The sequence below is a fragment of the Anabrus simplex genome, chromosome 3 (assembly GCF_040414725.1).
Source record: "Anabrus simplex isolate iqAnaSimp1 chromosome 3, ASM4041472v1, whole genome shotgun sequence".
NCBI classification, from domain to species: Eukaryota; Metazoa; Arthropoda; class Insecta; order Orthoptera; family Tettigoniidae; genus Anabrus; species Anabrus simplex.
In genome coordinates this window covers 521,713,326-521,735,948 of record NC_090267.1, presented here as the reverse complement: position 1 = coordinate 521,735,948, position 22,623 = coordinate 521,713,326, and the positions used below count along the sequence as shown (strand labels likewise).

Here is a 22,623-nt window from a genome sequence, read left to right as displayed (position 1 = left end):
TGTGACTTTCTCTGAAGGCACTCTTGATATCGATGGTAAAATGTTAATCTTCTTGAACACACGTCAGTTTCAGTTCCCTTAATTTTGCTTCCCAGTCTTCTCCAATAAATGCCTCTTAGTGGTCTCTGTGAAACCTCCCTTTAAGATGCAGACACTCCCAGGTATGGACATGGACGCCAATTCTATACTCCCTCTTCACTACGGTCATAAATAGAGTGAGGATTGAACTGCACGACACTGTAGGTTGATACATTTCAAAGGAGTTGTGAATACGAATACATGCAGAATATTACAGGTATTTCCTGGAAATGTTTGTTTACTTGATAGCCTACCGATTTTCAGAAATTGCAGTGGCATTAGTAGGGATTTGAAAGGTCTGTCCCTCTTCATTTCAACACCGCAAAGTCGACTCTTGGCACCGATATTGGAGTATCGAAGCTGTCTTTCTTTTAGCACTTAGGTGTGACATCTGAAAGAAAAAGGAAGTCATTGAGTGCAAAGAAAGAAAGCAAATAAATTTGGCATGGGAAAAAGGCAAATAAATTCAACTCTGTGACAAAAGGACGACGTATGAAAAGAGTGGTGTGAGAACGGTGTTGTTAATTAACCTTGAAATATGTCCTGTTAGTGTTTACTGTAATACTCTTGCTTTTTTTTGATACACACCTTACCGTTACATCGAGTTCAGAGGAAATTCTGTACTACAGTCAGTCCATGGGCTAAGAAGTGGCACCCCCATCAATGGTCTTACTTCCTTCAGGCTAGCAACCCGTCGGAAGACAATTGGTTGCTTTCAAGTTTTGCTAGAGAAAGAAAAACTGGATAGATTATAAAGATGACAAACTTGGCAAAGAAAAGGATAAAGATTGGAAGAAGAAAAATGTTTTTATATGTGCTATAGGTCCCGCAAGAAGAGCTTGCCAAAGAAAGCTGCGCAGAACTTCGGCAGTGTTCGGGTGGGCTTGGTAGTGGCACTGGATGCCCCCTCCCCTCACTTTGCTAGATCGCCTTACTGCCAGCAGTTTTTAATGAACCGTCTGCGCTGGCGGTCTGGCCAGCTGAACTGTGACCAGCGTTCGAGTGAAATCTCAGTGCGTGTATGTAATGCCTTATTGTAGTTATAACCAGAGCCAGAACACCTTACCCTATAGCATAATGATATTGTTGGACATGCAGAATCAGAAACATTGAATGAAATAACAATAATAACAATAACAAACAAAGAGATTAAGAATTATGTAATCGTAAAATAGCAGTTAACTTACCCAATGGCTTGTTCTAGTCCGCATCATCTGAAAGAGGTTGAAAGCTGCTCGTATCGCCTTCACTGTCATCCGTGCTATCACTAATGTTCTCTCCGTCACTGTCACTATAGTCCTCCAGATTAATGATTATGCAGTCTGATACTTCATCCATTATGTGATCGCTCGCAATGCACTTATTCTCAGTGTCGATTAAGTGCCTACATCGACTCGACCATTCTTCTGCCCCAATTGACACAATTCCTTCCATCAGCAATGTTCTTGCTTTATCGAGTCTGAAAGTAACATTCTTTTGTGCTACATAATCTTTAACTTGAGCACAAATCATTTTGATTGGGTTCAAGTCTGGATGGTATGGCGTTAGGCGCAAAATTATATGCCCATATGTAGCAAGTAGTCTGTCGATTTGATATGTCTTATAGTGTGATTTATGGGATTTAATCAAAGTGTACAGTTGGGGTTTTATCATCTCTGTAGAAAACGGAATACCCTTATCAGTCAACCAATCCTGCATAACTGTTTTTCCAGATGATGATGATGTGGGTGCACGCTCACATTGGACATTATGATACGAGGCATTATCAATCACGACTATATAGTAGGGTAGCAAATTAGGAATTAATTTCTTTGTCAGATATTTCTCATAGTTTCTGTAGTTCATCTCATCGTGATAATCCCCTGTTGTTTGGTTGGATTTGAAAACCAACAAAGCATTTGGAACGAAACCTGCATCTGAACCGGCATGTACCACTATTAATCATTGCTAGAGTTTGTGGTTTTTAGCATTTGCGATAAATGCGAAATATGTTTAAACTTTGTCAGTGTATGTGCCTTCACCTTATATGACCCCTGTGAGTAGTTTTTAGCGATTTCGGATTAGCGATAAATGCGAAATCGGTTCAAAATGCGAAATTACACAATTTATGCGAAATAGATGCGAAATTCTCGGTTTTATCCAAAATAAACACCTGTCTTTTTAAAAACGTTGCATTTTTCTTAAAAATAAGATATATGTGGTTATTTATTTCAGTGAAAAGAATTATTACGGCGCCGTAAATCTTTCAGTGTGTGGACTCTCTTCCAACGGCCAAAGAGCCATGCAAAGAATAAAGTCACACAGCTTAATGGAGTACGCGCGGCGATACCTACTCGATTCATAGTTTGTGTTTCAAAAGTTGCCAATACGAATCTTGAAGATAACCGAGGTCTACCGATTCAGCACTAGAGAACCTAGGTATCACTTTCAAGCACACGCGTTCACTCTGTGTTGACGCTTGATCATAGTTGGTTATTCTCGACACAGGTGCTGAGTAGTTCTGTTTTAAAATACGGTAGCGAGTTATTGTCTGTTAGCCATGGGTAGAAACGAAGTGACGATAAAACAGCGTGCCGAGAGTTACAAATTGGAACATTTTTATATAAGCGATATAGATATATTGATGTGCCGACTTTGCAATCAAAGGCTTGAATGGAAGAAGAAAGATGTTTTGGATAAACACTGCAAGAGCAAAAACCATGTGCTACTAAAGGAGCGATTTTTATCTCAACCAGCATGTGAACAGCGTGGCGTCAAGTGGCAAGCCACAATAGTAGAAATGGATGGAAAGGCAAAACGAGCAAAAACCGAGAAACAAACGTTCATCGAGGATACTGTGAAGATGTGCCTGCAGACTAATATCCCCATCCACAAGCTGGACCATCCTGCTTTCCGAGACTACCTTGAAAAGTAAGTGTCGATTTCAGACATATTTTTGGGCATTATTTATATTTGTGTTAATACATTTACACCATCTTGAGTGGTATAGCCTACCTGACTGTGCAATATTCATAAAATAGCCTATATTCCTCACCCTCCCCCCTCCAAAGAGAACCACGTGGATGGTTGTTTTTAAGTATTACTATTGCTATACGGCCTTGTTAAATTTTAGGTTAGGTAAACTTTGTACCAAAAACCACGTAGATGCACGTTTTCGAATATGACGATTTCACATGGAATTTTAGGTTAGGTTATTCAAATTTTGAACCAAAAAAACCAAACAAACGTGGATGGACATTATTTTAAAATGTTGCAATTTAATAGACCATCTAGGATGTAAAATAATAGCTTGTTTCCATGTACATAAATGGAAGTTTAGAAAAGCTTTAAAACTCATACAGTGATTCACTAGGCTAGCACTACACCAAATCTTTAAGTATTTGTCCTTACCTCTAAACTTTATTATTATTATTATTATTATTATTATTATTATTATTATTAGCATGTTTAATGAAATGTTATTGACCCCATAGCTACGTCCCAGGGTCAGGAGATCTGCCTCAAGTCAGTACCCTTAGCAGAGATTATGTTCCACGTTGCGGAGATTCAGCAAAGGCAGAGGTGAATGCTGCATTGGACGGGAAGCCCATTGTAGTAATCGCGGATGAGACGTCGGACAGCCGAGGAAGATGTGTCTTTGCTGTTCTATTCACAATGATCACGCCAACTGCTGAACAACAAGTTTATTTGGCAAGCTGTTCATTTTTGGATACCGCTAACGGGACATCATGCAGCCAAGCCATCATTGATGCTCTGAAAGACTATAATATTGATTATGAAAACGTGCTGGGTTTAGTGTCAGACTCTGCCAGATACATGGGTACATGTTTCCAGGCATTACAGACGATTATTGGGGACCATCTTCTTCACTTCCAGTGCTTTGCACATAAGTTGCATCTTGTGGGAGATGTTATTCTCAAGGAACTGTCACAGTTGAACAATTTAGTTTCAAAACTTAAGATGGCTTTTCTCCACTGTAGGAAGTTGAAGAACTCCTATCTAAATTTTTTGCAAGATAATTTCCCCGATTTGAATGCACTGTTGTTCCCAGCTCCTGTCATCACCCGATGGAACTCTTGGTTTCACTCAGTCCAGTATCTTGACAAGTACTTCACACCCCTGGTAGAGTTCTTTAGCTCTCTTGATGAGAATTCCCTAAATAGCAGTGGCCATTCAGTGTTGGAAATGTTTACAGATCAGGATATGCTTCCGTTGCTGAAAGTTCAGATAAAGTTTGTTTCACAGATATCTATAAAAATTAATGCAGCACTCACAGTACTGGAGGGATCATCTTACCCGTATGCTCACAAGCTGTGGGATGATCTTACCACTATTTGTGCAGAATTGAAGAGGTGTGCTGACGGATGGTTTCCGATGGAAACAGGTAACCTGCTGGAGAGTTTCAGAAACAGTACGAAGAAAGAAGAAATTAAAGTGCAGTTTAAGCAGTGTATGCTTAAATGCATAACTAAGCTCTCGAAGCACATGGGCGTCACTGATAATACTAATGTGTTTTTTAAGGAAGTGTGCAATTTATTTAATCCTGCAGTTGCAGGGCAAAACAGTGCTCTGGAACCCAAATCACTTGTGTCGTTGAAGCATAAGTTGCCATTTTTTAGAAGTGTCACTGTTGATCAGTTTGTCGAGGGTTGCAAGGCATATCACCATCAGATGCTGCAGAACATTAGAATGGACAAAACCACTGACACTCTTCAAATGTTGATGGCACTTAAGTTAAAGTTTCCTTCCTTTGCCTCGGCAGCACTGCAGTGCGTTTGGGCCCCTACGAACAGCGTCGATGTAGAGCGTTCTTTTAGCAAGTACAACATGATTGTTACTGATAGGCGTGTTGTACAATTGGCATGTTGTACTTCAACCATAATTGAAATTCCTCTTCCTTGTAGGTCTGCTGTACTGTGATATATGAATACGTTTAGAATAGTATTTTTCACTTTGAAATTGTGTTTGTAAATTTGTAAATATTTTCGTGTGTGTGTTTATATTTCTTGTAATTTTATGCTAATTTGTCTTATTTTCCATAGTGTATTGAAAACTGCATGATGAGCAATTTGTATGATTTTACTCCCAACTGTTGTGTGCAATTTTGCAAATTATGCCTACTTTTAACTAATTTGCTATAAAACGCTAAATGTCAGAAGTATAGATGCTACAAAATGCTAAATTTGAAAATCAAAACGCTAAATGTCTGATTTTTAAATGCTATAAACCACAAACTCTAATCATTGCCCTTTCGAGATAGGCGACTTCAGTCCATGAAGAGTACTGTCACTCCAAGCACTTGACTTGGTGTGCGAACTATGCAAATACGTCTCATCAGTGTAAACAATAGGCCTACCCTCTTGTCGGTACCGCTTTATGCTTTTTATGTACTGCACACGTAGGAGCCATATGTCAGGCTTCTCCACAAGTATTCTACGCATGTCTTCTGTCTTCCCCCATCGAAAACTTTGGCCTCAAACTATCTTGCTTAGTGTTCTTACGCAACCTTTAAACTGTATATCCTCAACCAGTTTCTTACGGATCTTTTCAAGCGTTGGTCTCTCGCCTTCGGTATTGTGAAAATTGTGAATCGTACGCCTGACCGCGCATGTCTCAATCATCTAATTCACACTACTTGACAGACCTCAGTCTTCTCTTTCCAGACGTTGTAAATGAATCCACTTCACCCCTTTCGATCTTCTTTGTGACTCGTATTACATTCCGCACGAATCTTTCTGACACACCCATTGCTTCGGCCACTTTCTTTTGAATATCACATAAGTTTCCAGTACGTGGTTTCCCATTTTCACACCAGGCAAATGCTGGGGCGGTACCTTAATTAAGGCCACGGCTGCTTCCTTCCAACTCCTAGGCCTTTCCTATCCCATCGTCGCCATAAGACCTATCTTGTGTCGGCGCGACGTAAAGCCCCTACCAAAAAAAAAAGTTTCCAGTAGGGTATGTTTTGTTTTTCATGAACTTATACACATTATAAATAACTTCTCTAGTTTGACTATGTAAAGTTTTAGCACTCCCTAATTTAGAACGAAACGGGGACATCGGTACGTACTCTGAATATCATACTACAACAAATTCACTTTCAGCTAGGAAATATAAATAAAATATTAATAATACATGCACACGCTTCTTGCTTCTTTTCAATACACGCTTGATAAAGAGTTATACACTGTGCCTCTCAGTGAGCGGTTGATATCTTGCACAAAGATGACCAGCTGGGCGACATTCTAAAAAAAAAAAAAAAAAAATTGCAGCAATTTCAGAAACAAAAAGAAATCTTTAGGGATCAAAAGAGACAGTAAATTATTTACAGTTCTACAGTGGGGTTGACAGACATACTAGAGCACAGGCAGGTGTACTGCTCATGGTACACAAAAATGAAGATCAACAATTGATAGCTACACTTTTTGGAATGAAAGGATTATCCAATTAAGATTAAAACTATCCAGGGCATTACAGTTATAGGGCTATACACTCCAGTGGAGGGCAGTTCAACAGAAAGTGATGGGTTCTATAATGATCTGCAGAAGATAAAATTAACAAACAAGATATGCTACTATTACTGGGATACCTCAATGCTAGAGGTGGTAATGAGAAAATAACATCGAAATTCATGGAGAAACAACCCGTAATAACAATGGAACAAAATGAATAGATTTCACTGTCAGTTATGTGAATGATTGTGATCCACGAAATATCACCATAATATTTGTCAGAAATGAAAGATAATCATTGATTTTACTCGAAGTCTCAAATCGGAGGTCACTGTCTTCAATCGGGTAAAGATCATGAACACACTATTCCCACACAAGGACAGCCACAAGTACATGTGGTCTGCATGAAATCAGAAATCAATTATTGATTATATAATTTGTAAAGGTAAATTGGCAGATTTAGTCTTGGATATAAGTCTGTCGAGGCCCTGAATTGGAAACTGACCACTATCTATTAGTAGCACCTATTCGTCTGAGGTCTAGATGATATAGAAGAAAGAAACCAACAACACAAGAAATTAAGACCTTACAAGAGATTAAGAGATCTCAGTATAAAATGGCTGTACGAGAACAGACTTAATAATCTTACACAGATAGCACCAGTTAGTGACAACATGGGAATGGAGTGGTCTAATTTGTTTTCAATTTTAAAGCAGTCTGCTTTTGAGAGTTTGGGAGTTAAGAAAAAATGGGAGAGAAGAAAGGATTTAAGGATCTGGGATGAAGAAATTGAAAAAGTTATTTCAGACAAAAGAAATGCTAAAAATTTTTTTTGTCAACTAGTAAATTAGAAGATAAAATAGAGTATCGCCACAAGAGAGGAATAGCAAAAAGGGAAGCTTGGAAAAAGCACAGAAAGAGTTGGGAAAACTTTGTTTCACACCTGGAGACTGATATAACAAGACCACAACCACAGACCTATAAAATACTCAAGAAACTGAATAATGATGTAAAAGAAGACATACACATTAATACAATACCTCTAACGAGTGGCTCATTTATTTTCGGAACATTTGGAGGGGTTCAAATATTGAGCCATTTCTTCTGCCACCATCTCTTAACAAGTCTTCGGAAACCATTACACTCTAAGAACTGGAGCTAGTACTCAGAAAACTTAGAAATGGAAAAGCATCTAGAGAAGACTCAATAAATGCAGAACTACTCAAGTACTCCAGTGACATCTTCAAGCAAAGATTTCTCAATTTCATCAATTAAATTTGAAATGGCAACAGACCACCAGAGAATTGGCAAAAAGCTTTAGTCATTCCTCTTCATAAGAAGGGCAGTGTGAAAAATTGTGGAAATTACGGAGGGATAAGTGTACTCAACTCAGCTTACAAAATTTATTCTAATATTGTCAAAGAAAAATTATTCAGGCATTATAAAAATGTGGTTGGAAATGAACAACATGGATTTCAAAAGTGACGCTCATGTGCTGATGATGCTTACTTTACCTTGAAAGTCTTAGCAGAAAAACACAGGTAATTTAACTTAGAAACTCACATAACATTTGTTGATTTTAAGAAAGGCCACATGGCCCAATACTTGGAAGGAGGATGATGATGATGATAATAACATTGAACTATCAACAACAGTCATTGCTCTGCCATATTACCAACCTCAAAAAAACTAAAAATGTTAAAGAAAATAAGTTTTACTCCCCGTACAGCAAGTGATTTACGACGGTGAGGACGGTCTCTGTACATAAACACAAATAACACTGTAGCAATGAAAGCAATTCATGCTGCTGATTATAAATGCTACTATAGAATTCCTTGCGCCAGAGCGCCCAATGAGACGAGAACAGAGGGTGCACCAGTGACAGTACAAGGATCGTAACGTTTACCTGAAAGAACATGACATATTTAGAAATTAAAATTAGATGGTGATAAATAATGTTTACACTCTTGCTCAATTTAAAATTGACTGGTAGAGGACCTTGGTACCCTCATTTCATTTTTATATACCACGGTGGTTACACAAAACAAGTACTAAACACAATAAAGGAGGGAAGTAAGAGCAACTACACACTATCAGAAAACACTATACACTGAGAGAAACATCAGCTGGCCAAAAACAACATAATACGAAATAACAGTAGGGCCAACCAGGAAAATGGAAGGAAGTACGACCTACTGAGGGCATGGATATGGCTTAGGTTGCAGATTCCAGAATAATTCACCGTGATCCTTAAATTTGAAAAATATTATTTACAAGTGAAAATTTTACAAATACATTCCAAAACGAAATCCACCAAACTTGCAACATACGAACTATAAGCTCTGTGATATACATAACTTAGAGGTTCTTTGATAATGCTTTTCTGTAAATTCAAAATTTCAGATCACTCTACATCTAGTTACCAAAGCAGTTGTACAATGCAATTCAGTCGGTCAAAAGCAACGTAAAAGCAATTACAATTTACAGTGAAGTGAATGTACTCTCCTAAACTCTAGCGTACATCAAGCGACACTGCACTACCAGAGGCAAGCCCCAAGGTAAATGTATTAAATTACAATCAACATATTTAGTGAAATAAGAAATGGGAATGCCTCGAAAACAAACAGGGAACCCCAGCAGAAAAGCTAAGGCGTCGTAAATAATTAATTTGGCAAATCTAGGTTAGGCTAGGGCAGACTCCTATACGAAATAGCAACCGAACATTACGGAAATTTTAACCAGAACGGAAAGTAAGAGTGCTTACCCGAAGGTGCGCCATCCCAGAAGCGAGGTGTCGCACACGACGCAGACCAACTCAAACTAAAGGCGGATCAGGCCAAGACAAGACCGAATTATCACGAATGCTGCTTCGCTCACTATATATAGAAAACCCTGACCTTGGAGTAGCCAATCAGAATGCATGAGTCCGCCCATCCCCTCCTAGGTTCACCAATCACAATTCCTACTCCCGTCGCGAACTTTAAGTAACATTCTCGAATAGACACGTTCGCAAATCTTCCATTTCCAGAATAGTTAGAAAATTCCTGCTAGAAAACATAACCCACAAAAGGCACACACCCTGTTCAACAATTTTCTAGATACATCCAGTAAGTACAGAATAGAAATCTACTATTTACAAATACATATGTTACAAATATTACAAAGTACAGGTTAGGTCATTACAAATAAAACATTATATCATACTTTACACATAAAGTCTTCAAAAACACTTTCCACTTCCACTATATTGTTCACCTGTGACAATTACCACAAAGGAAAGCTGAAGTGCCTTAAAATTTGAACCAAACTTAAGAAATGAAATTTAACACAGACCAATTTCCATTAGAACACAAAACACTTTGTTCTGACAAGTCCCATAACACCACAACACCACCATAACAGACGATCAGCTGTATCTCATAGATAGAGATCACTGTGAAAACTATGCAACTGTCTCCACTCGTGTTTACAATGCACTCTCAGGATTAAATTTTCATTACCGGGTGAGTTGGCTGTGCGGTTAGGGCCGCGCAGCTGTGAGCTGCATCCGGAGATAGTGGGTTCAAACCCCACTGTCGGCAGCCCTGAAAACGGTTTTCTGTGGTTTCGCATTTTCACACCGCTTCCTTCCCTTTCCTGTCTTATCGTTGCCATAGGACCTATCTGTGTTGGTGCGACGTAAAGCCAATTGTTTAAAAAAATAAAAATAATCAGTAGCAGCTTCAGTGTCCAGTAGAGATGAAAGAACTACCGTATTTACCAGAATAATCCCTGTCGTCGAATAATTCCCGCACCCTCATTTTAGAAAGGCTCGTTTTGAAAAAAAAAAGAAAAAGAAAAAAAAGAAATGAACTAAAATTCCTTCCATCGTAAGAGTAACGTAGGCATAAACAAATATTTCGTATCACTCCGCGAGGTCTATGTGGTCTTTATGCAAATATCACTGCTATGAAATTCATTTTCCATAAAAATGAGCAAATAGGCCTACTTATGTGATAGTATTTCATTCATCAGAACTTGCAATAGGCTCGATTCCCTGTAGATGGGAAGATTCGTTGTCTCTTGTCATTAAACCAAGGTGTTTTTCCAGTGGAATGGAAGAAAGGATTTGTTAGTCCAGTTTTCAAAAATGGTGATAAAACTGACATAAAACAATATAGACCAGTTATAATTTCTTCTCATATTTCCAAAATATTTGACTCAATAATTCTTGACAAAATCACACCTCTCTTTAGAAACATCATCATTGATGAGCAGCATGGATTCTTTTCAGGACGGTCAACCTGTAGCAATCTTCTTTTATTCTATCAGTTTCTCTTGGATGCAATAGAGAACCACTCCCAAGTGGACTGCATTTATACAGACTTCTCAAAAGCTTTTGACACTGTCGATCACGATATCTTGCTGCAAAAACTAACGGGCTATGGAATTAATGGGCCTCTCCTCTCATGGTTTGAATCATATCTTAAAAATCGCCTGCAGATTGTTAAAATAAGGAATCATTTTTCTGCGCCTATTATTGTTACCAGTGGAGTTCCTCAAGGGTCTCACCTTGCGCCCTTACTTTTTACTTTTTACTCTCTACATAAATGACATTAAAAATATACTTAAGAATTCTAAATTGCTTTTGTTTGCCGACGATGCAAAAATTTTTATGCAAATTAATTGTCCACTTGATTGTTTAAAACTTCAAGAAGATTTACATCATCTGGAAAAGTACTGTATTCAAAATGGGTTGAAACTTAATCATGAGAAAAGTAAAATAATATCATTTTTTAAAAACAAGAAGAAAATAGCATTTCCGTACAAATTTAGTAATAACAACATTCTAACTCCTGTTTCACAAGTTAATGACCTTGGTGTTTTATTCAGTTATAACCTATCATTTAATGAACATATTGAAAATATTTGTAAGAAAGCATTTCAAAGATTGGGTTGCATTACTAGATATTCTAGGGAATTTTCAAACTTAGCTACCTATCGATTGCTATATGTATCTATGGTACGCCCTATACTAGAATACTGTACACCTGTTTGGAACCCTTATCATCAGACCTCTATCCATAGATTAGATTCAGTACAACATAAATTTCTTCGTCTATATTCTTTTAGAGCAGGATTCTCATATGATAATGTTGATTATACATCCCTACAACAGTCCTTAAATCTGCATAGCCTGTCACAACGCCGTGAATTATTGGATACACTCTTCATTTTTAAATTGCTTCATTCCTTGGTGAATTGTCCACAACTCCTTGCAAAAATTAACGTACATGTACCAGACAGACGCACAAGGTTCAAGAATACATTGTCTACAAATTGGCATAGAACTAACTATGCATTCAACGGGCCAATTGAACGAATGTCAAGATCTCTAAACAAAGTGGATATTGATATATTTAACTGCTCATTGTCAAAATTTAGAACTCATTTACATAATCTCCAGAATTGACTATTACTTTCCTGTGCTTACTTGTAATATAGCCTGTGTATATATCTGTACATATGTTCTACTTATACTCCATTGAACTTTCTTTTTACTGTTTTGTATTACTTTTGTATTACTTTCCTGTGCTTACTTGTAATATATCCTGTGTATATATCTGTACATATTTTTTCTACTTATACTCCATTGAACTTTCTTTTTACTGTGTTTTTTCTATACTTCTCTACTGTTATGTAAAATGGTATTTCCGTTAATAAAGTATTACAAGTATTATTACTAGAATCCTCTCCTAAATTACTTACAAGTTCGTCACACTTCTCGTCTAAGGCCCGTATTCACCACCGTGAGTAAACGCTTTTATCTCGGTTAAAACTACGTAAACCCAGATAACAGTTACCGTAAGTTTGTATTCACCAACAACATTATCTCTGATAACGGGTACTATCTCGGTTTAAAATTTTACCGGAGATTGCTTAACCGGTAAAATGGGAAATCTAAGATAATAGCCTTCCACGATGGCTGCCCATAGGCGGCTGGAATATCTAATTGAAAGATGAAATCACAGCAACGAGTAATATGATCAAGATTATGCAATTAATAAGTGTCCTAGATGGATAAAATAACGTGCGACATATTTACAGGACTATGACGACTCTGATTTTCAGACACATTTTAGGTTATCTAAAGCTTCCGAACTTAACCTGGAATTCCCAACACATAGGTAGGCCTAAAACGAATTCTTGATTATAGCTAATATCTTGTATGGTACACGACTGGATGACTTTTAATGAAAAATTAAGGAATACTGCCTTATTTTTTGAGTTACTTACAATGTGTAGGCTATAATTGGTTTTCTTATTCCCTTTGTTAATGCTTTCTGCCACCAAGTTCAGTAACAATTCACTCTCTTGGAAAGTCATATTAGGCTTCTTTCTTCATTGCCGCTCAATAGCGGACGTAATTTATGCAAATTATTTGCAAACCCCGAATGGAATCAAAAACTTGTTTACAATTCGATAGTGGCGGCAGCACGTAATCATTTGTTTTCTGTATGTCAGTATGAGAAATTTGCGGTTCAAACTCGGATTGAAACAAAAACTTAGTTTTGGTAAACCGAGATAATAAATTCTGTGGTGAATACGGAAATGAGCGTTATCCGAGATAATGGCATATCCGAGTTTTGGAAATCTAAGATAACAGCAAAAGTTACCAACGTTGGTGAATACGGGCCTAAAACACTTCTCACACGTGGTCTCTTTTTTACTGGACAGTAACACAACCGGTGGTAGATAATTCTTTTTGTGTAATGTAAACACTTGAAATAGAGACATCAGCGAAATCTGATGTTAATTTTGCGATACAGTAAAACCTCTTTTTTTTCTTATTGAAAGCAACTGTACTCAATACTCTCCTGCTGACTTGCTAGGCCTAACGCATAAGAGGATTTTCTTTCAGGGTTTACTCCCTTAGCCTTTGAGGATGCCTTCCTCGTCCTACAAGGCAGTAGGTTCCATCTGTACACCCCAGAAGGATGGGTTGCCTCTTCCGCCATCTCCGCCATACCGAAGTCCATCTTCTCCGCCATAGATGCCATTGAGGTCTTCGCCCTTAACCCAGGGCAAGGGCCCTCCATATTTATGACCCCTGGAGAGAGGGTGTCCCAGTATTTTAAAACCCCCAGGAATTGGGCTACCTGTTGGTCCGCGGGTTGTATTGGTTATTTCAACCAGCCCTACATACTGTAGGGGCCCCATATCCGCCACCTGGGGACGCGCTCTGTAGGGGTCAGGTTCCCCTGGTTACTTATTGGAAGTTAACCCCACCCACAAGGAGTAAGGTTATTTGCAGAGCTGGAAGATACAGTTAATGAGGAAAATGTTATTATTATTGGCGATCTAAATGCGCAAGTTGGGGTAGACAGACTTGGGTACGAGAACATCACTGGTCCACATGGATTTGGACAAAGGAACCCAGAAGGAGAACAACTATTAGATCTGTGCAGAAGAAATGATCTTATAATCAAAAATACATTCTTCAAAAAAAGAGACAGTCACAGAATAACAAGGTACAGTTGGGATGGCCAGTATAGAACATTGATTGACTACGTAATCACAAATAAAGATGGTGGCAGGTACATCACAGATGTAGAGGTCATCCCTAGTGAAAGCACGGACAGTGACCACAGATTGTTGGTAGTAGACTTCAAACATAAGGCAAATGAAACACAGAAACTTATTACAAAAAAACCAAGGGTTAAAACTTGGAAGTTGCAAGAAGTCCAAATAAAGGAAGAATACAAACTAAGGATTCAACAGAGTTTGCCAAAGTGTGAAGTAACCAGCGTTAATGAAGAATGGAAGGCCTTCAAAGACACCTTTGTGGGAGAAGCCAAAAACCTATGTGGAGTTACAAGTTCTATCAAAAGAAAAAAGGAGACACCATGGTGGAATGATAGAGTGAAAACAGCAGTGAAAGAAAGAAACCAAATAAAGAAGGCACTGGACAAGGAAAAACAAAAACAGGGACAAGAACGAAATGAACAAGAAATACAAAGACTTCAAGGAGTATACAGGAACAAGAAACTTGCTGTAAAGAACATTGTAAGGGAAGGAAAAGAGAAGAAATGGAATGAGTTTGCAGACAAACTGGAAGAGGACAGTAGAGAAAATATGAAATTGCTATACAGAGTAGTGAAAAACAAGCGAAGGGATCAAAAGACCATAAAAGCAATAGAACGTGATGATGGAACTCTGGCAGAAGATGAGGGAGAAATTAAACAAGAACTCAAGATCTATTTCGAAAAGCTGCTGAATGGAGATACAGAAAACATAACAACGGATGGAGGAGAGCCAAGTCGAGGAACCACAACTGAACCACCAATTACATGGCTTGAGGTTGAAAATGCGCTCAAGAGCATGAAGAAAGGAAAGGCAGTGGGCATAGATGCAGATAGTGCAGATATGCTGAAAGCAGCGGGAGTTCCAGGAATCCAATGGCTCTTTAGACTGCTCAACAAGATATGGGAGGAAAATACTATTCCTGAGGACTGGAAGATGGGCATCATTGTACCTCTGTTCAAGAAAGGAAGCCGACGAAAATGTACTAATTACCGTGGCATCACACTACTGTCTCATGTCCTGAAAATATTGGAAAAAATAATAGAGACCAGAATCAGAGATATTGTTGAACCAATTTTGGAAGAAGAGCAGTATGGTTTCAGACCAGGAAGGTCAACTACAGACCTTATATTTGCAATTAGGATGCTAATGGAAAAATACTGGAAGAAGAACAAGCCTTTATTTCTAATATTTTTGGACATTGAGAAAGCATACGATAGTGTACCAAGGGAAAGAATTTGGCAATGCATGAAAGAACTTCAAGTGCGAGATAGCCTCATAGACAAAGTGAAAAATGTTGTATAGTGGGAACAGAAGCTGTATTCAAGTAGGATGTTGTTTGTCGGACTGGTTTGAAACAAAGAGAGGAGTGCAGCAGGGCAGCTCATTGTCACCACTTCTATTTATTATTGTAATGGATGTAGTAATGAAATCTATTAAAAGGGAAGAACATGGAGATATCAAAGCCTTCACATTTGCAGATGATGTTGCGATCTGGAGTGACTCAGAAGAGGAATTGGGAGAGAGAATACAAAGCTGGAATGAGGAGTTTAAGAAATATGGTTTAAACATCAGCAAGACCAAGACGGTGGTGATGAAAGTGTATGGGGAAGGAGCAGAACCAATAGTCATGTTAAATGAAGCTCAACTGGACAGCGTTCCAGTTTTCAAATACTTGGGTAGCGTTATATCAAATGACGACCTAGCAAAACATGAGGTGAACAATCGAATCATTAAGGCAACACAATTTTACCACCAGGTAAGACACCTGCTGTGGGATGAGCAAATACCCATAAAAACAAAAATGACATTGTACAAGTCCTATTATACACCAATTCTTACATACAGTCTCGAAACCACAACACTGACCAATGGAGATAATTCCAAACTTCAGGCAGCTGAAATGAAATTCCGACGCACTATGATCCAGAAAACCAGGAAAAACAAGATTAGGAATGAGAAAATTAGAGAAGAAGTAGGAATAGATGATTCTCTCCTCAATAAGATTCAGATATCAAGACTGAAGTGGTTTGGTCATATGAAGAGGATGCCAGTAAACAGAACTGCAAGGAAGGAATTTGACAGAAAGGTAGAAGGAAGACGACCCGTGGGAAGGCCATGAAGGAAATGGATTGATTTAGTTAAGAGCGATGTACAGTCCCCGGCCAAATTAATAGACTCAGTACTACTTTTTCACGTTTTTTTAATTAATTACCAAATTTCATAGAATTACAACTTATTTATTACAGTTATTTACAGAAGGGATGTTTTTTGACTATGTACAGACATTCTTTTTCCTTTCTTTCACAAAATTTTAGGTGATAAGTAACACTTTTCTTCAAATGTACACAGTTTCAATATTTTGTAGGTCCACCTTTTGCATCTATTAGTGCTTTAATCCTCCTGGGCATGCTTTCAATACAGCTTTGAACAGTCTCTTTTATTAGTGGATTATGATGCCAAACTTCTTTTAGTTTTTCAATGAGTCTGGTTTTTGTTGTGATCATTTCTTTTGCTATTTCTCTTTTGACCACCTCCCATACATTTTCAATAGGATTCATATCCGGAGAATGCTCTGGCCATGACAATAAGGGTAATTTTTTCTTCAGGAAATCTTTAACTGATTTAGCTGTGTGGCAGTGTGCTCCGTCCTGCATAAAAGTCACATTTTTTTCCATCAGGGAACCATTCGCGTATCTGTGGTAGTAGCTGAGTGCGCAAAACTTCCTTATACTGGTCCTGGCACATTATACCATCGACAAAATAAAGAGGTCCTGCTGCTTCCCCGCTAATTACTGAGCACACCATTATCTTATCAGGGTGTTTGACTATCAGAGAAAGACAGTCTGGATGGTATTTCTCATCTGACCTGCGACGAACAAATGCTGCCTTCTGGGAAAGAACTTCGAAAGTTGACTCATCACTGAAGCATACCTGAAAATAAATAGAGAAATTTGTAAATACTTCACCTAACTTCAAAATCCTCTTCAGCACCCTTTGTCAAGTATAATATGTTATTACCTGCCGATTTCCAGTAGTTTATACCATGATCCTTGTATTCCCTGGCCCATTTGAATCTCTTAGCCATCACACAGGGAGTAAGCCATGGTTTCTTACATGGCCTATGAGCCATGAAGTCCAATTCCTTCAGTTTCCGCCGTTTTGTTCTTTCTGAAACATGTACCCCAGATGCTTCTAGTTCAGTTTTTACCATTTTCACCGTAGAATGTCGGTTTCTTTTGCAAAAGTTTGGAAGGCATCATTCACTACGCTCAGTAAAGAGAGGTTTCCTGCCACAATGACCTTTCCGTTTCCCATTCAAGTCCTCACTAAAAGCCAGTTTCTTAGCAATGCGTTTCACTGTGGATTGTGAAACACCAACTTTGTTACCAATCTCACGCTGGGAATACGTTCCTGTCTCAGTGAGGATCTTTATCTGTGCCCCCTTTTGAGGGGTTATGTCACCAGACATCGTAACTTAAAAAAAATCAAAATGTCATTATATTATCAACGTTTCTCTGGTTTTTAAAGTTTAATATTCCTAAATCATTAACTCTTGTATAGAGAATAAAGTAAACCGAGCAGTACAACTTACCCTCTCAGTTATTGTGATGAAAAACACTGTGGAAACACTTGTAAGGGGTTACATATTTGGCGCCAAATATTGCCAAGCTGTCAACAGTTGCACATCAGCAGCCCAAGAAACAAATGACTAACATAACGCACATGTTAAAGTCTTATTACCAACTGTAAATACCTATGGAATCAAAATTACTCCTCTTTGAGCATGTACTAGGCTTCCACGGTGCTTCAAACTGTATACATGAAAGAAAATGTGACTGAGTCTATTAATTTGGCCAGGGACTGTACTTCTGAGAGGTCATGATTGGGACAAGTTGGTGGAGGAAGAATGGTACAAGGACAGGATGAGATGGAGGAGGGTCATATACCACACCCAGGAAACTGGAGATGGTTTAGGATGATGATGATGATGATGAGTAAAACCTCATTAATTCGAAGTCTTTGTAATACAGAAATTGGACCTCCAATTACGTGATTTCGAATTAATAGCCATCTTGTAATTCAGAAATGCCAACCCTCGCCAGTTTTCGCGGATTCTGCTTTTCCATGTACTGCCTGCTACGTGATATTGTGGTGTTCCTTAAAACGCTATATACAAAAGAATTAAGATTTCACTCTATTTTCAACTATAGACACACCAAAGTGAGTGAAAGTGCAGAAAGCTACCCCTGAACGTTCTGGAAGATGCGTTCTATCGTGACGCGGAGAAATTTTGAATTTAAATTACTCTGTAAAATATGATATTATTTAAAAGAAATGTAAAGTCAGTTTAGAATTAAAAGTCTGAATTGTTTTCCATTTAAATATGACATATGGGGACAGTTTTCTTCCATCTACGGTTGCACGAAGCATAACTGTACACTCAGCATCGAAAACTAGGTGAGCCAGGAGCGTGTTTGCAACCTTGATGCAAATAAAACCTGCACCCCAATTTTGTGCCTCAAAATTTAAAAAAAAAATATGTGGGGATTGTTTGCGTAAATACGGTATTTGAAATTATTTAAAGAACATGGTAAACTGCTTTTACAATAAAAGTGGCCTGAGCAGCAAACAGCATTTCGCGGATGACCATGAATTTGAGATGAGAATAAGTTCGATGTACAAATTTTTCCTTACACACTGAAACATTTTAATTTTTTAAGAAGCATTGTCCAGACTGATAAGTCCTTGAAAACATCATCAAGCACCGTAGAAATCATGATACAGTTTAAGTTACAAGCAACATCTCTTGAAGTTTATTATTGTTATTAATTTGAAACGACATTCATTGATATCCTGGAGGGAGGTAGTAGAACTCAATATATTCATGGAATTAAATTTCACAAACAAGCTTGTAACAGAAACACTATCTTAATTATGTAAGTAGTTGAAATGTTTGAAATGTCAGACATTAAACGGTATAATTCCAGACGTATTGCAGTCGGAAATGTTGACAGTGCGCTGGTTATCCCACACCTCGTAGCATGCAGAGTACAAGATTTAAACGTTGGCACAGACTTACCCAGAGTAGATGTCCAGATTCAATTTAAAATGCTCACCTAGGAAAATTCATAATTTATGACGATGCACCATTTAAGATAACCAGAAAAAATGTTGAAGGAGATTGCACAGAGATCACTGCAGGCAACACCATCCTGGTTTAAAGAAGTATTAATACCACACAAATAAGTTATTCACTCCATCTTATGGTGGTCTAGCCATATAGGCTAGGAGGGTGAAACACATCAACACATCCACCATTATAGGCAGACACCGGATGAATGAAGTTTGCTAATTAGCTCGCTCGAGAGCAAAACAGTTCGAAGTCTAGGAGCAGTAACCAATTACAAGATAGCAGTAAATAGGTAGACCTTTAAAATGTCCAGTGACTAGATAATTGTACACTGACCTCCAATGGCTGGTTAACAATCAATAATGCATTGTTAACTTGTATCTTTTAAATTTTGGTGGGGAATACCGCTTATAGCAATGATGGTGGTAGTGGTGGTGATGATGATTGTCCGTGTATAATTATATCGCTACAACACAATAGTTAACCTTTTAAGTGCTGAGTTACCAGTTGACTGTTTGGTACCTCAGTGCTGAGTTTTTTCATTCGTATGTAAAAAAATGGGAGAAGCCTCAATTTTTAACTTATCAGTGGGGTGATTAGCCTAAAATGTTTATAAATGTTGATTCTTTATAAATCTAAATGCAAGTGGAAATCCTACACTTATCTTCATGTATTTTGAGAGAAAACAAAATTATTTTTTTGTGTCCATGCATACATTATTTTTATATAAAGTAAAGAGCCCAAATTAAAATTATTTCCTAAAAGCTGTAGACAACTAATACATGTAACTTCTTAGAAGTATGTAAGTTGATGTTTTAAAATACTTTTTTAAACCTGGAATGTGATGATAGCTCAGCGTTTTCCACCGTTTGTTTGTGATACCGATTTGTTCAACTAGCTGCACCAACTCCACTGGCACAAAAGTTTTTAAAAATCAATGATTTTGGGGTAGTCTTCAAACACTAGTTGGTTTTCCTAGTCTGTCACAGTTACTTGAAAGTCTGGTGGAAAAAAGTAATTTGTCTGCCACGAAAATAGTGATGAAACAGCTTTTGAACTCACCGTAGGAGGAGGTTCTGTTTCTTTCTCACGTACAATGTTTTCGGCACTGTCTGTATCACTCTCGGTTTCAAAACCGCTTAACAGTTCTTTAAAATCATCATCTTCATCATCACTTTCTGCTGTGGCTAATAACTGAAAGATTCTTTGATCCGAAAGAACATCGCTGTGAGAGCAACTAGCTTGTTGTTCCGCCACGTTGGTTTACATCACAGATGTCTCTCTGTAAGTTACTTCCTGAAGCTATAATCCATGATCAATTAGTTCTGCATAATGCCAGACAAATGGCAGAACATGTCAGAGATCTAATCGGCACTCGAGAGTCATACAAATGATTATAATTTTATTAAATATCACCTATTCAATACATAATAAACTAATGGGGACTTGCATCTTACACGTTTTTCTCCTATTTGTAACACAAGTACAATATGTATTGGCATGAATCCAATATTGTCAATACATCAGTCTTGTTTAGTTTGTTGTTAGTTGTTTAGTTGTTTGTTAGTAAAATGAAAACATTCTAATGTGAAGTAGAATTTTAATAAACACAGTAAGTTTCCGAATTGAGCTTGTTGATATATCCGTAATAATTCTGTATAAACGTCTTATTGAAAGAATTATCATTATCACTTACCCTTCCTTCTGCTGTGTAATTGTCTAGTGTTACTCACAACCTTGTGACAACTACTTGTTGTTCCATTTGCACTCGTATTATATGAGTGGGTGTGAATGAGCTTGCGTTTTGGCAGGGAGTGGGAAGGGGAAGTGAAAGTAGGCGGTGCATTGATAGCTACAGTAGATGGTGGAGGGGGCTGCCTGGGAGTAGTAAGGGGAGGAGTTGAGTTTATTTGCATCAGTAAGCTACCAACTTTTGTCAGATTAAAATTATTATAGAATTTATTTATATCAGATTTAAGCATTTATATTAATTTCGACAATTGTACTAAAAGGGGGATCTTTATTTCAGTTTTGTCATTTAGGTTTTTATTCTTGTTATATTGCTGGTCCAAATGAATGTATATATTTTCCAATTCCATCTTTACTTTCCCCTTTTATATTCTTTTTAAAATTCTTAAATTCCTTTCAGTAGTTGTAAATCAGTGTCCAGTTTCTTGCATGTGAGCGCTCATTGCAGAATGTTTTTTTGCGTTTCGCTGCATTTACATGTTCAAGATATCTTATCAGAAAGCTTCAGCCAGTTTGGCCAACATACGAATAATTGCACTCTGCTCATGCAAACCTATAAATTCCCGATCCTTGATATTGATTGATAATTTGTATTAACATTATTGTGATTGAAAAGATATTTCGGTTCGTGTTTTGGGTTTTGAAGGCGCTGTTAACATCTCGTTTTTTGATGGTATTAGTGACTGGGTGTGTAAATGTAAAAGTTGCAAACAATTTTGGGCTTCAAGCCCTCGATTTACAAGATCCGAGCTACAAGATCAAGTTTACAACATTTACAAATCAAAATGAGAAATAATATAATCAAGGGCAGAAATCCCCCAATTCAAGAGCACTTGCTCCAAAATTTACAATTTTTAGCCTTCCAGAGGCACCTCACACTATAACAAAACTTTGAAAAGAGCTTACATGCTCTCGATTTCTTTCAGCCCACTCAAGGCAACATTACATCAAAATCTAACACTCTCTGGCCTCACAAGGCACGATTTACAAATGGAAACAGTTTTACACAAGGGTATCTAGTACCCAACCTACTGGGCCTTTGCAAAAAAAGAACAGGTTAAATAAATGGTCCGAACACAAACTGAATGGAGGCGTACACTGCGCTCCCAGATAATGAAATATTAAAAACCTACAGGGCTCTCGGCCGATGAAACCGGGGCTAGTCCCGAACTACTGAGCTGGCTCGCATGGAAATAACTTTAATATATTACAGGAAAGAAAACGGTTACGAAATGGTAGTCACCTGAAACCAAGACGAAGGTGAGCTCGAGAGGGTAACTCACTCTCTATCCTCGATTTACAGTTCAAGACTTTATGAAATTTTTCATGAAAAGGAAGAAGTTCACATTAAAACGGTTACATAGTTAGAAATTCGGACCTTCCCTTCGGGTAAGTATGCGGAAACGGCAAGGAAGATTGAATTTATGTGGCCATTACCTGGCTGATATTCTGCCTGCCGAAGAATGAGGCGTCCTGCCTCCTGGCTTAACACACACACTCCAAAAGATGACGATCAAGAGACAAGGAAACTTGAAAAGCCACAACTTATATACCATATACCCTCAGGGAAGGTTCAAGAGGATTCTGTGCTAAGCTGGACACACCCTCTCATTTTTATTGGCTAAACCCAAAAGTTATACTCAAAAC

At 37.9% G+C, this 22,623-nt stretch overlaps 1 protein-coding gene across 1 annotated transcript in view; it reads left to right on the top strand.

Moving 5' to 3' along the window:
- LOC136866888 (uncharacterized) overlaps nucleotides 1-22,623 on the top strand; it is a 276,008-nt gene that overhangs the window by 236,136 nt on the left and 17,249 nt on the right. The window lies entirely within an intron of this gene.